This window comes from Triturus cristatus, chromosome 2_1 (assembly GCF_964204655.1).
Source record: "Triturus cristatus chromosome 2_1, aTriCri1.1, whole genome shotgun sequence".
Classification (NCBI taxonomy): domain Eukaryota; kingdom Metazoa; phylum Chordata; class Amphibia; order Caudata; family Salamandridae; genus Triturus; species Triturus cristatus.
The window spans coordinates 1,193,652,846-1,193,668,338 of NC_140581.1; the positions used below are offsets into that span (position 1 = coordinate 1,193,652,846).

At 53.9% G+C, this 15,493-nt stretch overlaps 1 protein-coding gene across 4 annotated transcripts in view; it reads left to right on the plus strand.

The window, feature by feature from the left end:
• The window catches only part of HOOK3 (hook microtubule tethering protein 3), a 1,476,018-nt gene that overhangs the window by 543,262 nt on the left and 917,263 nt on the right, over positions 1-15,493 (plus strand). The window lies entirely within an intron of this gene.

The window sequence follows — 15,493 nt, forward strand, 5'->3', positions numbered from 1 at the left end:
ACTCAGGGAGGGAGCCCGAAGGCCCAGTGTTGGGGAGAGGGAGGGGAGAGGTCCATCCAGAGCGGGGGCAGGTCAAAGTCTCACCCAGGTGACCCTGCAACTGCGAAACATACAATCCGGGAACGCCACCCAAAGCTGCTTCGGCCGACTACAATTGGAACAGCCGCATGCCCCTAAACTGGGGCGGGCAAACCGCCGCCGGCAAACCTCTAGAAAGGAAAGTCACCAGCGGACCCCACTTGAGCTCAAATGCAGCATAGTCCTCCCTGAAGGTGTCCGCCATTCTTTCTAGACTCAGGAGTCTCCAGAGGCGGGCATGCCACATCGAGGCCGTGGGAGCCGCCCGCTTTTTCCAATTGGCGGCGATAGCTACCGTCACCGCACCAAAGCACAGCCACATCACGGCCTTATCCGCTCTGGTTTGGTAGCGCAGGGAGGGATCTCGAAGGCCCAACAGCGCTGTCGCAATGGAGGTGGGGATCGGATAGCCCAGCATGGATTTAATGTGCGCCAGGATCTCCTCCCAGAAGGGGCGGATCGTAGGACAAGTCCACCAGATGTGCTGAAAGTCCCCCAGCAACCCACAACCCCTCCAGCAGCGGTCAGAGGTGTCTGGGAAAATACGCCGCAGTTTAGCTGGATATAGGTACCAATCCACCATTACTTTCATGTGAGCCTCTCGTAATTCTATTGAGTGGTTGTGCTTGGGGATGTCCGACCACAAAGCCTCCCACTCCCGTTCCTCAATCGGTCGAAGCAGCACCTCTTCCCATTTAGCCTTAAATCGCGGGGACGGGGAGACCACAGTGGCTAGAAGGTGACCATAAAGAAAGGAGATTGCCCCCCTCATGGTTGTGGTAGTGCGCACAAATTTTTCAAACGGTGTTTGGGGCCTGTGGATCGCTGCCTGAACCTCCGGCGATTGAAGCCAGTGCCGGAGCTGGAGGTATCTATAGTGTTCAGTTTGCGGAAGGCGAAAGTCAGTCCCGCATTCGGAGAAAGTCATCAACCACGACCCCCTAAAGAGATGCCCGATCATTAAACAACCCCCCTCCTCCCAAGCTGCGAATGGCCCTCTAGTGAACGCTGGCGGGAAGGCCGCCAGTCCATGAATAGGGGCGTGAGGGGAAGGGAAAGTGGTCCACCGGTCGTCCGAAGACAGGGAGTCCCTGACCCGCAACGTTGTTCTGGTGGGCGTGCTGATGTATGTGTTATCCGGTCTATCTCGTTTTGGGCGCCATGCTAAATCCCAAATAGTCCGTCCCGCCACCGACTTGTCCATATGCAGCCAATGTTTATCCGATTCTCTTTTCGACCATTCTATCAACACGCGCAGTTGAGCCGCCTTATAATAGAGGTGAAAGTCGGGGAGGCCCGCCCCGCCCGCAGAGCGAGGCCTCCACAACATGGAAAATGACAGACGGGCTCTTCCCCCCCCCCCCTGCCAGATATAGCGGGAGCATAGGGAGCGCATAGTCGAAAAAAAGGAGAGGGGGACATCAATGGGAAGGGCTTGAAACAAGTGGAGCAGTTTCGGCAAGATTGTCATTTTAAGCGAGTGAATACGCCCCAGCCAGGAGATAAACAACGGCTTCCAGCGCGCTAAGTCAGCCTTAATGTGCGCAAGAAGGGGGGGGAAGTTGGCCTTATACAGATCATCTACGGAGGGAGTGAGCTGAACTCCCAGGTACTGGAGCGATGTAGTCGCCCATTGGAAAGTCGTGCTCTGTTGGAGGCGCGAAAGCTCGTCCCCCTGAAGCGTAAGGTTAAGGATGTACGACTTGTCCAGGTTAATCTTGAACCCCGCCACAGTTCATAGCGCCGCAGCTCTGCATGGAGGGTCGGGAGCGACTCGGAAGGGTGAGTGAGGGAAAGGAGCACGTCATCAGCGAATAGGGAGATCTTGTGGTCCTCTCCCGCGAATGGGATACCCGTTATCTGTGGGTTGTGTCGAATGGCCATCGCCAGGGGCTCAAAGCTCAGGGCAAACAAGAGGGGGGATAAAGGGCAACCCTGCCTGGTGCCCCTAGAGAGAGTAAACGGAGGTGAACAGGTCCCATTGACCTGAACCCGTGACGTAGGAATCCGATAGTTGGCCTGAATCATTGCAATAAAGGCGTCCGCAAAGCCCATCCGACGCATGGTGGAGAAGAGAAAGCCCCAGTCCACCCGGTCGAACGCCTTTTCGGCATCAAGACCAACCAGGAGGGCCGGCAAGCGTCTTCTAGAGGCTTTTTCTATGAGATGTACAATACGCCGTGTGTTATCGTGCGTTTGCCTCCCTGGAATGAAACCAGATTGGTCGGGATGTATCAGCGCTGCCATAAGAGGATTCAGCCTCGCGGCCAGGATAGAGGAATAGAATTTAGCGTCCAAGTTTAACAGCGCGATTGGGCGATAGGAGGAACATTGATCCTTGGGTTTCCCCGACTTTGGGAGGACCGTAATAACCGCCTCCGCCATGGACGGGGAGACCACCCCCTGAGTGATGACTGCGTTAAAAAGAGACTGCAGGCGAGGAGCCAGGTCCGGCGCAAAGGTGCGATAGAATAGGGCTGTGAGGCCATCGGGTCCGGGAGCTTTATTTAATTTAAGCGCCATTATGACCCTGTTGACTTCCTCCAACGAAATGGGGGCGCAGAGATCCGCGTTGGTAGAAGCGGCAACCTGGGGAAGCGGTAGCCCCTGCAGATAATCCTCCTGCGCTGGGCCCTCTAAAGAGTCCGACGAATATAGCGTGCTGTAGAAGGAGCGGAAACAGTCCGCCTTCCCTGCGTCGGAGTGAATAACCACATCCGCAGCATCACGTATCCCCTCAATATATTCCTTATCCCTTTTAACTCGGAGTTGTCGGGCCAGGTGTCTCCCGATCTTGTTCCCCTGGATATACGAGGTGTGGCGTAGACGCAAGAGAGTAAGCTCGGCCCTGTTGGCATATATAGACTTCAGTTTGCCCCGCAAAGCCGTAAGAGGCCGCAAGGTGAGGCGGGAAGGCTTGGCCTTCTGGGCCTGCTCAGCCGCCACCAGCTCCTCCTCCAGGCGTTCTCGTTCCGCTGCCCTCTGCCGGTTAAGCGCGGAGTTAAGTGCGATGCACTTGCCCCTGAGCACCGCCTTAAAGGCGTCCCATCATATCTGCTCCGTGGTCTCCTCCGCGCCATTGAGGGCAAAGTAGTCGTCTATAGCCTCCCGCAGCGATGCGCGCAGCACTATGTCCCTGGTGAGGGAGGCGGGGAAGTACCACTTCCGCTGGCGATCCCGGGGGCCAGCCCAATGAAGTGTGATCGTGACCATACTATGGTCAGAAACGGAGAGTGGAAGGATCTGAGCATCTCGTAGGGCCCCCGACAAAAAGCGATTAATAAAAATATAGTCTAAACGGGTATACGACTGATGGACATGTGAAAAATGGGTGTAATCCTTCGTGGAAGGATGAAGGGTGCGCCAGGCATCGCAAAGGCCCAGATCAGATATGCGTTGTTAGGAAGCCGTGGAAAAGGCACCCGAATCTGCCCTCTGCGAATGCGAACTATCCAACCCCGTCTGCCAAACCAGATTAAAGTCTCCCATCAAGACGACCGAGCCCTCCGCAAACTGTTCCAATTTCGTACAAAAAGTGGACAAGAACCCCGCCTGACCTGTGTTGGGCGCGTAGAGGGAAATGAAAGTGCAGGTCTGCCCCCTTAAAACCCCTTTGACCATCACCCACCTCCCCGTCTTATCCGAGCATACCTCCAATGGCTGGAACTTCACCCCGCTATGAAACAGCAACACTACCCCCCTGTGCTTGGTGGTGGCTGAAGAACTGTACATGAGTGTGTATGACCTATGCTGCAACCTGTGGTCTTCCCCCCTACGCAGATGTGTTTCTTGTAGTGCAACTACGTCTAGATGACGGTCTGATATGTACTTCAGCACCCACTGTCGTTTCTGGGGGGAATTAAGCCCTTGTACATTCCAGGAGCCTATGGATAAAGCCATCGTGGATTTGAATGAATGCAACCATCTTTAGCAAGGCCCAGGGTCTGCCCCCCGCCCCTCCGTTCCCCTCCCCCCCCCCCCGGAAGATCCCCCCGCCCTCCGTGTCGAGAAAGAAGAAGAGAAAAAAAAAAAAGACAGAAAGAAGAAAGGGAAAGGAGAAAAAGGAATAGAAATAACCAAGATATCCCAGATCCCCACAACATCCAAGTGTAAAAGACTCGGAGGGTCATGGCAACCCGCCCACCCCCACCCCGGCAGCAAATACATCTCTATGCAAAGAAAAGAGATGAAAAAAACATCCTCAACTGTTGTTCCCAGGCCCCCCGACAGGCCCAAACGTGCAGTCCATTGCCCAGCGCTACCCCCGCCCCTGTACTGGCTGCATGACCCGGAGGGGCAGTGTGCAAGCGAGGCCTTGGGTGCCCACAGCTGGTGCACAAGGACCCCTTCTGTTGGCTAAAGCAATCTCCAGATGGCGTCGCCCATGGAGTCATCTGGGGGGAGCACAACCCACCGTAGCCCACTCTCCGGTCGTTGCCCCGGTTCCGCCAGTCGCCGACGCCCCCCCCTCTTCCTGTCGCCCTCCGATGGGGAAAGTCCCAAAATGGCCCTGCCGGCCGCCAGGTCCACCACAGTCCGTTGCTTATTCTGGTATTCAAATGATAGGCCAAAGGGGAAAGTCCATCGATACCTAATGTGCTCCGCTCTCAATTTAGCAGTCAGTGGCCGAAAGGACTGGCGCCTCGCCAACGTCGCCGGGGACAGATCTTGATACAGCGCACATGTAAATCCCTGGAACGACACTTCCGAAGACGCCCGGGCTGCCGCTAGGACAGCCTCCTTGATTTTGTAGGAGTGAAATTTAGCCAGTATGTCTCTCGGCCTCCGTCTGTCTCCTGGCGCCAAGGAACCCACCCTATGCGCCCGGTCAAGCTTGATTTTGAGGGTTTGCGGCTTCACCACTTCTGCGAAGAGGCCCTCCAAGAATGCTTCCAGATCAGGACCCTCCGCCCGCTTCTCCAAGTGGCGCACGCGTATGTTGTCGCGTCGAGCGCGGTTCTCCAGATCTTCCGCCTTGAGCTGCGTCTGTCTCAGTTGATCCTGGAGGGCCTGAATCCGTCGCGAGTGATCCGTGGACCTGCTGTCTAAGTCCTGATGATGTGCCTCCAACTCCACCACTCGTGTGCCCACCGCGTCGACGTCTTGCCTGAGGCCGGATAGCTGGTCGCGCAAGTCCTAGCGCAACTGGTCAATCGAGCGTTGGACATCCCCGCCTATCTCCTCCCGCAGTTCTGCTTTGAAGTCCCACAGCGAGGCCAGGAGGTCCTCCTTAGTTAACGCCATCGCACCCGGTGGGTCGGCCGGTGCCCCAGACGTCCCCCTATCCGCTGGGCTGAAGAAGGCGGTTACTGAGGTGGTGCGTTTTGCCTGACCCTTCTTAGCAGAATGGCTGCGCCTGCGATCCGTACGAGCAGGGGCACCCCGACCAGCACCCGGGGGTTCAGATCACTCCGACTGCACACCTCAGCTGCTTCTGGCCCCCCTCGCTTAGGCCTCTGCTGGATCTCCGAAGTCCCGCCAGTCGGTGCTAATGCAGTTGGAGACCTCCTCCGGCCCCCCTGGCCAGTGCCCGCGTGCCCCCCGCTAAAGTCTCTCTCTTCTGCACCCCGGAGGGGAGGCGCGTTGCAGATGGGGTGCAGCCAGGGGCCCTCGGTGCGTCCACGAGGGGACGGCCTCCCACCAGCGCTTCAGGGTCGCAAGGATGCGCACGGCGGCTTACCAGCTGCTCCACCGCCCGATTACTCCAGGCTCGCGAGCTCTCTCGGGGCCCCCTTGGCAGCTCTCACTCCCGCTCCTCACCGGCATCCGCCGCTCGCGCTCCGCTCCCTCCTCAATGAAACCGCCACATCCGGGGCTGTGGGATCGCGGGTCCCGGTCTTCGCACAGTCCGCAGCCTCAGGGGGATTTCCCAGCCGGTCGACGCCCTGTCCGCGTCACGCCCCACCGGGCCCGGGCCGCCACGGAAGCACCCAGGGAGAGTCAGCCGCACTCGCCCCCGGCCCAGGTGCACCGGACCGTCCGCCTCGCCCGGTGCGGAGCGCCAAGCTGTCTTCGGGAGCCGCCATCTTGGTCGCTGTAGGCGCAGCCACGGACCGCGGGCGCTCCAGTCAGCCTCCGAGCGGGAGTCGCCCGCTTCTACTGGTGCCCATCAGCTCGCCTTAGCATTCGGAGAGCGTTCGTCCCGCCCAGGGACCCAGGAACAGCGCTGTAGCTGGGGTAAGCTCGGGGTGGTGCGGGAGCCGACTCGGATTAGGTCCGATCGGCCATCTTGCCCAAGCCATGCCCCCTTGTGACCGATTTTTTGTCGACTTCGTCTACTCCTTTTGGTGCGCAGGGAATGTCTAGCAAGAATACCACTGGGTTCAATCCGTGCGGTGCCTGTCACCGGCCCATTTTGGTCCCGGACCCCTTCTTAGTGTGTCTCTGGTGCCTGGAGCGCGACTATTACATGAAGTCATGCTCCATTTGCCTGGCCATGGTGCCAAAAGCTTTGAGGGAGCGGTCCCTAAAGATAATCGTGGTCCGGCCCCTCAGAGGTTGCCTTGTCTATCTCGGTTTTGATCCCCGCCTTGTCAAGAGGAAGGTCCGAGCACCATTTTCGGAGAATCAAAGTCCTCTTCTTCCAAGTCATCGGGAAAGAGGTGTCACAAGAAGTCGAAGTGTGCTTTGACTTTGCCTTGTCCGTCGCTTGAGGAGACAGAGGAACCTCTGCGCTCGAGGCCCCTCTCCGCGGAGCGGGTGCCTGGTCCACTCTGCGGTTCCCTCCCTTTCTGGTGCTGAGAGCGACCCCTTCTCACCTGAAGGAGTTCTATGATGCCACGTGTGCCATATTTGGGTGGCCTGACTCTGCTTGCCTGCCTTCAGGCTTCGGGTGTTTCCATGGGTTCCGCACCTTTGGCTCAGGCCACGGCCTCCTACTTGACCTGTTTCCGGGTCTAGACCTGCACCGGTCGCACCTCCATAGCAGCCTTCCCCAGTGCCGCGTCCACAGCCGAGGTTCTTGGCCTCGCCGGCGCCTCCCCAGTCCTCATTTATGACGACACAAAGCCGCGTGGGCATCCACCGACGCGGAGATCGGCGCCGACAGAGCTGTACAGCTCCATACTGTTTAACCTGCCCTATTCTGAAAGGTTAGGAATGGGTAAGGATTGGGAGCGGGAGCAGGACCCCTTTGAAATCCCTCATCGCCAGAACATGGAATGGTATGAGGCACTTTGTGATGCCAGTGGCCTAGACAACTCCCCAGATTCTGGCATGCTGTCTCCCCCTAACCTGACCACAGAGGAGAGGGCATTATTTGCTTTGGTGGTGGGTAGGCTGCAGAGGTCTTGGACCTGCAGCTCCCTACGGTGTCAGTCAAGACAAACGTCTTGACAGAGGTTCTGCAGCCTGGTGTGTCCAGCTCGGAACCCTTGCTGCCTTTCAATGAAGCCTTGACAGACATTTTTTTGGACATCTTGTCCAAACCTAGCGCAGGGGGTCCTGTGAATAGAACTATTGCCCGCAGCCATTTGCCTGCACTGGGCGACTCAGTTTTCCTCACCGCCCACTCCTCCTCACAAATCTTGGTGGTTCAAGCTTCAACTTCCCATGGCGTGTTTCGTTCCGCACCCCTGGACAGGGATTTCAAGAGACTGGAAAGCTTTGTGAAGAAAATGTTCTCTTCCACAGTCCTGCATTGCGGTCGGTAAACACTGCATGCCTTTGGGGCCGTTATTCACATTCGATATGGGCCATGGTTGTGCAGGTGCTGCCCAGAGTCTCTGAGGAAGAACGGATTCTACTCTTCCAGGCCATTTCAGACAGGAGAGATGCAGCAAAGTTCACCATCTGATGTGGCTTGGACATGACAGACTCGCTGGGCAGAGCGATTTCCACGATGGTGACTGTACGTCGCCATGCCTGGCTGTGGACGTTTGGTTTTTCGGGGGATGTCCAAGCTAATCTCATGGACATGCCCTTTGATGGCTCCCGTCTCTTCGGAGACCAAGCAGATGCTGCCCTTGAGCAGTTCAAGGACTCGAGCAAGCTATGGCCAAGTCCATGCGCCTCACCACCACTTCCCGGCCGGTATTTGCTGTTGGCTCCTATGGTGGCTACAGAAGGGGCTACTAACCGCACCAAACCTATTCGGGGCAGAGGGCCCTGCAAGTTCAGGAACCTCTGCGGGCCGTGAATGCGGTTCAACCCAACCCCATGGTTCGGCAGGCCAGAAGTCTAGCCAAGCCACGATCCCCTCCTCCACTGCAAAACCCTCCTAGTCCGATCCCTCAGAATTTTTCATGGCCAGTTGGTGGCAGAATATGCCATCATCTCCACCACTGGCAAAACAACACCTCCGATAGGTGGGTGTTGCAGATAGTCCAGGGCCTACTTCATCCCTTTTGAGACTACCACTCCATCCATGCCTCTAGTGCTCGATCAGCTGACGGAGGATCAGCTTGCCCTACTCTCTGAGGAAGTCAAGACTTTCTTGGCCGAGGGAGCTATAGAGCAGGTTCCCACGCCAGAAATAGGCTGTTGTTGTTATTCCAGCTATTTTCTGGTCCCAAAGTCCTATCCCCGACCTCAGAGCCCTCAACTACTTCCTCAAAAAGGAGGAGTTCACGATGCTCACCCTAGCTCACGTCCTGTCTGCCCTGGACTGTGGAGACTGAAAGGTAGGGCTGGATTTGCAGGATGCCTATTTTCACATCCCTGTCCTGCCTGTCCATCATTGCTAGCTGATGTTTTGGTGGGCCACGACCACTTTGTTTGCCGTGCTCTCCTTTGACCTCACCAGTGCTGCCCTGGTGTTCACGAAGGTGATGGTGGTCGCAGCCCATCTTCGGAGATCAAGGATTCCAGTCTTCCCCTATCGCGATGACTGGTTGTTGATGATGGGCTCTTCCCAAGCAGTTGTCTGCCACCTCAAGACTACGGCGTACCTCCTGCATTCGCTGGGGTTCACTATCAACGTGCTGAAGATGCACCTGAATCCTTCTCAGAATCTCCTTTTCATTGGAGCGGTTCTGGACACGGTGCAGTTTCGGAGTGATCCTCCCGGACGACGAGTTCTGGATATTCAGGCTATGAGACCGATGTTTCAACCCCTATCCTGGATTCCGGTGAGAATGACTGAGGCTGTTGGGCCTCATGGCCTCCTATATTTTGCTGGTGGATCATGCACGGTGGGCATGTGGGCTCTACAGTGGGACCTGAAGTTCCAGTGGGCACAGCATCAAGGAAATCTCACCGACCTGGTTCAGATATCAGAGGGCACTGAGAGGAGCTACAGTGCTGGCTGACAAATTGCGATTCGGTCAGAGGCAGACCCCTCTCCCTTTCCCACCCAGATCTCACAGTAGTGACCAATGCGTCTCTCTGGGATCGGCCAGCCATCTGGGGCAGGTAGAGATCAGAAGACTTTGTTCTCCGGTGGAAGCCAAGCTCCATATCAACCTATTGGAGCTTTGTGCGATCCGATGGGCACTGAAAAACTTATTACCATCCCTCAAAGGAAAACTAGTTCAGATGTTCACAGACAACACTGCCACCATGTGGTACTGCAACAAGCAGGGTAGAGTGGGGACATGGACTCTGGCAAGAGGCCCTGCGCCTCTGGACTTGGCTGGAACAACAGGGCATTTCCCTCGTGGTTCAACATCTGGCCGGTTCTCTGAACACCAGAGCAGACTAACTCAGCCAAATGTGCCTTGTGGATCACGAGTGGCGTCTCCATCCAGAGGTGGGTACAAGGATTCTTTCAGCAGTGGGGAGTGCCTTTGTTAGATCGGTTTGCCTCTGAAGGGAACGTGCAATGTCTGCAGTTGCATTTAAATTTCCAAGGCAACTCTCACTCGGCGATACTTTTCGTCGCGAGTGGCGCTCAGGCCTCCTGTTTGCCTTTCCACCCATACCACTCCTGCCCAGAGTGCTCAAGAAGATCAGGAGTGACCGGGCACAAGTTATTCTTGTGGCTCCGGATTGGGCACTGAGAGTTTGGTATTTAGAGCTTCTAGATATGAGAATCGATCCTCTATTCAGGCTGCCTCTTTGGGAAGCACTTCTGTCGCAGCAGCAGGGGAGTGTCCTCAACCCAGACCTGTCACTCTCCGCCTCCTTGCGTGGAGAATGAACGGTGACAGTTGACCGCTTTTGACCTTCCTCCTGAAGTCTGTGAAGTTATTCTGGCAGCAATGCATCCCTCCAAGAAATCCGTATACGCCTGCCGACGGCACAAATTTTGTAAATATTGTACAGAACAGTCTATTGACCCCTCATCTGCTTCTCTGGCAGATATTCTCTTATTTATCCTTTCCTTGACCCAGCAGTGTTCTGTTCTGGGCACTCTGAAGGGCTACCTTTTGGCCGTCTCAGCCTTTCTTCAGCTGCCAAATAAGCCTTCACTTTTTAAGTCCCCTCTGGTGCAGAAGGTTTTGAAGGGGTTAACCCACGTTTCCCCCTTCTCCCTTTTTTATGCCGCAATTAGACCTTCATTTGGTCCTTTCTTTCTTGATATGCGCACCGTTTGTGCCGCTACACAACTTTTCTCCTCGGTTGCTCCCTTTTTGGTGGCAATTACCTCTGCCTGGAGGGTGAGCGAACTTCAGGCACTATCACAGCCTTCTTACCAGACAGTCTTTCCAAACAAAGTGGTTCTAAGAACTAGGGCATCCTATTTTTCCCAAGGTGTTGTAAATAAAACAGCGATATGATTAAGCATTCACTGAAGACATGTGCTGTACACGTCTGAATTACGTTAGACTCCATTTTGCTTAGCCATCCGCCATCTTGTATGGCCACGAAACCATGTGCTCTGCACGAGAAGAGTCTCACCTCTTCATTAGCCACTCCCGAGATCTGCCTAGCAACAGTCTATAAATAACTCCTTTGTGTGTTCAGTGCATGTTCAAGACTGACCACATCTGTCATTAATTAGGCTTTACTCGAATGTGTTTTCGCGGGTCTCAGGAAACGTTAACTCCACCCATGTATTGATTATGCACTGAACATGTCCATATAAGACCATAAATCTTGCTTCATGTTGTATCCGCCTACTTATGAGCCCCCCTATTGTGTATAAAAGGGGACCATGTGCACAAGTTCTTTGTGCTACTCTGTGCAATACTGTAGAGTGTTGCGCAGGTGTTAGAACCACCTTTGAAGGTTAATAAACTTTGTCTTTGTATTTGCAGTTTCCGTGCCAATTTCCTTCTAGTACTTCGTACACCGAAGGGCGAACCCTTTGTACTTGCGGGCCTAGCTGGGGCCTGTACTCATCAAAGGTTGTAACTGCCTTCCATCTGGGACAGTGCGTTACTCTACTCACTTTCTAAGCACCTACGCACCCTTCCAAAGAAGAAGACTGTCTCCAGCCAGTTGGGACCCAAGAAGAGCGTTATTGTTCTACCTTGATCGCACTAAAGAGTTCTGGGTGGATGACAAACTCTTTGTAGGGTATGTGGGAGCAAAGAAGGGGCGTGCTGTTCAAAAGAGGACCATATCTCGTTGGGTTATATTCTTATAAAAATCTGTTTCGCATTGGAAAAGAAGCAACCTCCCGAAGTCCTCCGGGCCTATTGTACCTGGGGAAGGCTGCCACCACAGCCCTTCAGTGTGGGGTTCCTATTGCTGATATCTGCAAAGCAGCCACGTGGGCGTCTCTTCACATGTTTGCCTGACACTATTGTCTGGATTCCCAGGTTTTCAGGGAGGGCCTGTTTGGCTGCTCTGTTCTGCAGCATTTTCTGGTCTAAAACTTTCTGAAGTCCCTCCTTCGGGGAAGGTATTGCTTGGGTATCTGTTCAAAGTTAAGGAATCTGCGGCTAGATGTCTCTATCATATGGACAAGTTATATACCTTCGGTAATTCCTTATCTGGTAGAGACATGATCTAGCCGAAGATTCCTTACCGACTCACCTATCCTCCCCGCACTATGAAATTGTTTTTAGTGTTCGGGCCGGTCCCCTTGGGGGCCCTAGCTTCTTTTTTAACACACCATGGTCAGTCACTTAATGGCTCCTTGCTTCTGGCGTGTAAAGTCGTGAAAAATACTGACGTCAGCATGCTGGAGTGATGGTTATATTGAGGACGTGGACATCACCACGACAACGAACATCACGCAGATGACGTCATGTGGAGTCGACCGACGCCACCTACCGACGTGCAGGGGTACTGCTAAGTACAATCTTCCAGATCCAGCCTGACGCCTGTGTGAGAAGTTGGCCTGATGTATGATGTCACTAGTTCTAGTGTACACCTTATATCAGTCCAAATACCCTTATGGTGATTGGTTGTAAAGTCAACCTTATAGACCAGCTATCCTAGTGGTAGCATGGACAAGAGCAGTCTTAGGCTAAACTCTGAATGGCATGTGAAGCCAGCTGTGATACCATATATAATCCCTTGAATACCAAATGAAAGGACACCACAACAGATATATATATAAAATAAAGTGTATTTATTCTAGTCAAACCCTCAGCACTCTTTATGAGATTAGAGGTAAGTACAACACAGTCTTATTTAAGCATACATTAAGTCACACAGGTAAGTAATACAGTTAGGCCCTAGGGGCCACGCAAACCATATACTAAGTAAGTGGTATAAGGACCACTGTCACGGAAATAGAATAGGCCTAGGCCTAGGGAATCGCTGGGGCTACACTATACTACCAAAGGTTAGGAAGTGGGAGGCCCACGGGATTCGTGTGCAGAGTGGAAACACTCACGCGTAATGCGTAAAAGTCAATATCAATAGTACAGTTTAGAAATCGATAGATCTAGGACACTTCCGGAGTAGCTAGGAAGTCGAGACTGGAAAACTAGACACTAGGATAGTCACTATCCTGATGAGCACCGGAGTACCCAAGTTACCTAGCCCACAGGCTGCGGGTGCATAGGGGTGAAGTTGCGTCGGTTTTCGTCGTCGACTCCTATGGATGCCTGAAGAAAGATGCTGACAGGCAGTCAGTGAAGAGTGTCCGGTGGATCCCAAGGCTGGGATCAAGAAGAGAGGAGACCTGCAAGCAGAAGAGACAGAGTCAAGGTCACTAGCCAGTGACCACGTGGAACCAGGAAGGAACCAGGCGATGTCGTGAAGATTGCAGGTGAAGGTGAAGCTTGTCGCTGCAGCCAGGAGGACCAGGAAGCGTCGAGGACGACCAGGGCCAGGAGGCGAGCTGTCCCACGAAGGCTCTTGCTGTCGGCGGCGTTGAAGTTGGACTAGGACTCACCAAGCCTTGGCAAGCGGAACCCACGCAGAACGGAGGACTTGCTTCTGGTGCAGACCAGGAAGGTCTGGGATGCTTCTCTTTTTCAAAGGAGCAGGAGCCAGTCTGGAGGAGCCAAACCAGCGATGAAGATTTCAGGGTGCGTCGTCACAAAGGCCACTAGCCAGCGGGCAAGCAACCGGACAGACGCGGCAAGCAGGAAAATGCTGAAGGGCCCCACGCAGAACTCGTGGAGTGTGGGGGGCTGATCTTCGGTGCAGATGGTGCTTGGGGTTGGGGCTTCTCAATCCCCGGTGCACAACTTTGAGGGTGCCTCAGAAGCTGCGCTTGAAGATACTAGCCACTTTTCCCAGGTAGCCGGTCCCACGTCGCTCGTCGCCTCCACGGATCTCAGCTCTGCTGTGGATGTGGATCAGGGTCGGAGAAGTCTGGAAGTCAAGGCTCTGGTCGGGCTCTGCAGTCGGTTCCTCGTAGAACTTGGGCAAAGCAAAGGGTAGTCTCTTGATGGTGCCTGTTTGCACAGGGTAGCCACTCCTTGGCCACAAGGGAGATTCTTCAGTCTTCTTCTTTCGTCGAATGTCGAAGGTCCAGAGTTTCTGTTCAAGTTTACAGGTTCAGGATAATCTAATCTCTTGAGGCCCAACTCCCACTCTTATACTAATCTGGGGGGCTGGGATACCTGCTAGGTCACGCCTTATGGGTGGGACCTGGGAGGGGGTGGTTACACCCACTTCCCTTTGTCCAGTTTCGCGCCAGAGCTGGGGCTGGAGTGCCCCAGCGCCGGTTTGAACTGGACTATGCAAGGAACACCTTGTGTGCCCCAGGCATGTCTCATTCCTTTCAGCCCACCCTGCCCCAATACACTAAAGGCTGTCTGGGGAGGTGCTAGCACCTCCCCAAGCAGGAAACCTATTGTCCAGGCCTCCCTGGCTGGGATCACTCCCAGCAGCAGGAGGTCAGACTTGTGTCGTGGCAGCAGCATCCATTTTGTGATGCTGAGGCTTTGGTCAGAGGCTAACAGCGAAGTATGATTTTAACATGTCTTTCCCTCTAGAAGGGGGGAATAATATCCTCATGTCCAGAAATGGTATGGGGGTATTATTCCACAGTGTTAGACACCTTACACGACATGTTTCGATAAAGCCAAACCATAGTTACCATAACCGTCTAAGATTATAAGGCACTTTAAGAGTATACGGTAGGCTATATCATAGAACAGCTATAAGGACCTGGTTCCGAAAGCTGCAGACAGGCTCAGCTCATGCTAGAGCACCATCTCACATGTTTCCAAGCACTCTGCCTCCAGGATTGTTAAGGCCTGCCATAGGAGTGACTGATAGGTACACATGTGTCTATATGTAAGTTAGGTATAGGAATACTACACCTAAGCAAGGGGTGATTACACGACCTTGCCCCAGCTGAGTGATCAGCCAGTTGTGTCAAAATGGAAGGCCAGGCCAGGGGTGGCATAATACATGCTGCAGCCCCTGGGAGGCCTAGGGTACACCTATGCCCTGGGTACCTAGGGTACACTGTACAGGGTCCAATAAGGTGATCCTTACCAATTGAGAATGTACCTAGGGTACATGGAGTCCATTTTAAAGAGAGAGCAGACAGCCTGAGACCCTGAATGGCAGGATCTCAGGCCAACTAAGTCGAAAAACCAGCTAGACACTAGGCAAAAAGTTGGGGGTAACCATAGTCAGATATCCACCTTCCTCCTACAGCCTGGAAGTTCAAAGGTAAGTAATCTGTGGCTAGATCATGTCTCTACCAGATAAGGTGTTACAGAAGTTAAGTAACTTGTCCTTTAAGGAATGAGAACACTCTAACGTTTAGTGCATGTACCTAAGCCCCTCACATTCCAGCTTAAAAACCTAACCTCCGCCACCATGCCAAAACATTGTGTAGTTAAATCATAGCCGACACCTCTGCGCTTCTCCTACTGTCAACATACAATACGTGTCTGCATAACTAACAAAACTGTTCTGTAACCAGTTCCCCCCTCCCCCACAAATGGACAAATAACGTGCAACTGCGCCATCGTCAATGTCCTTCCCATGCTCGTGCCATGACCTGCATAGCTCGCCCTGTAGTTCAACTGGGGCTAATGAATTTCCAATCCCAACAACCCTCCCAACCACGCCTGCCCATCCACATAGTCATCGAATACCCACCAAGGGGTAGATAATAATACATTGCCAGTGGAGCTTATAACACGATCAGCAGTCAACATTCACAGTC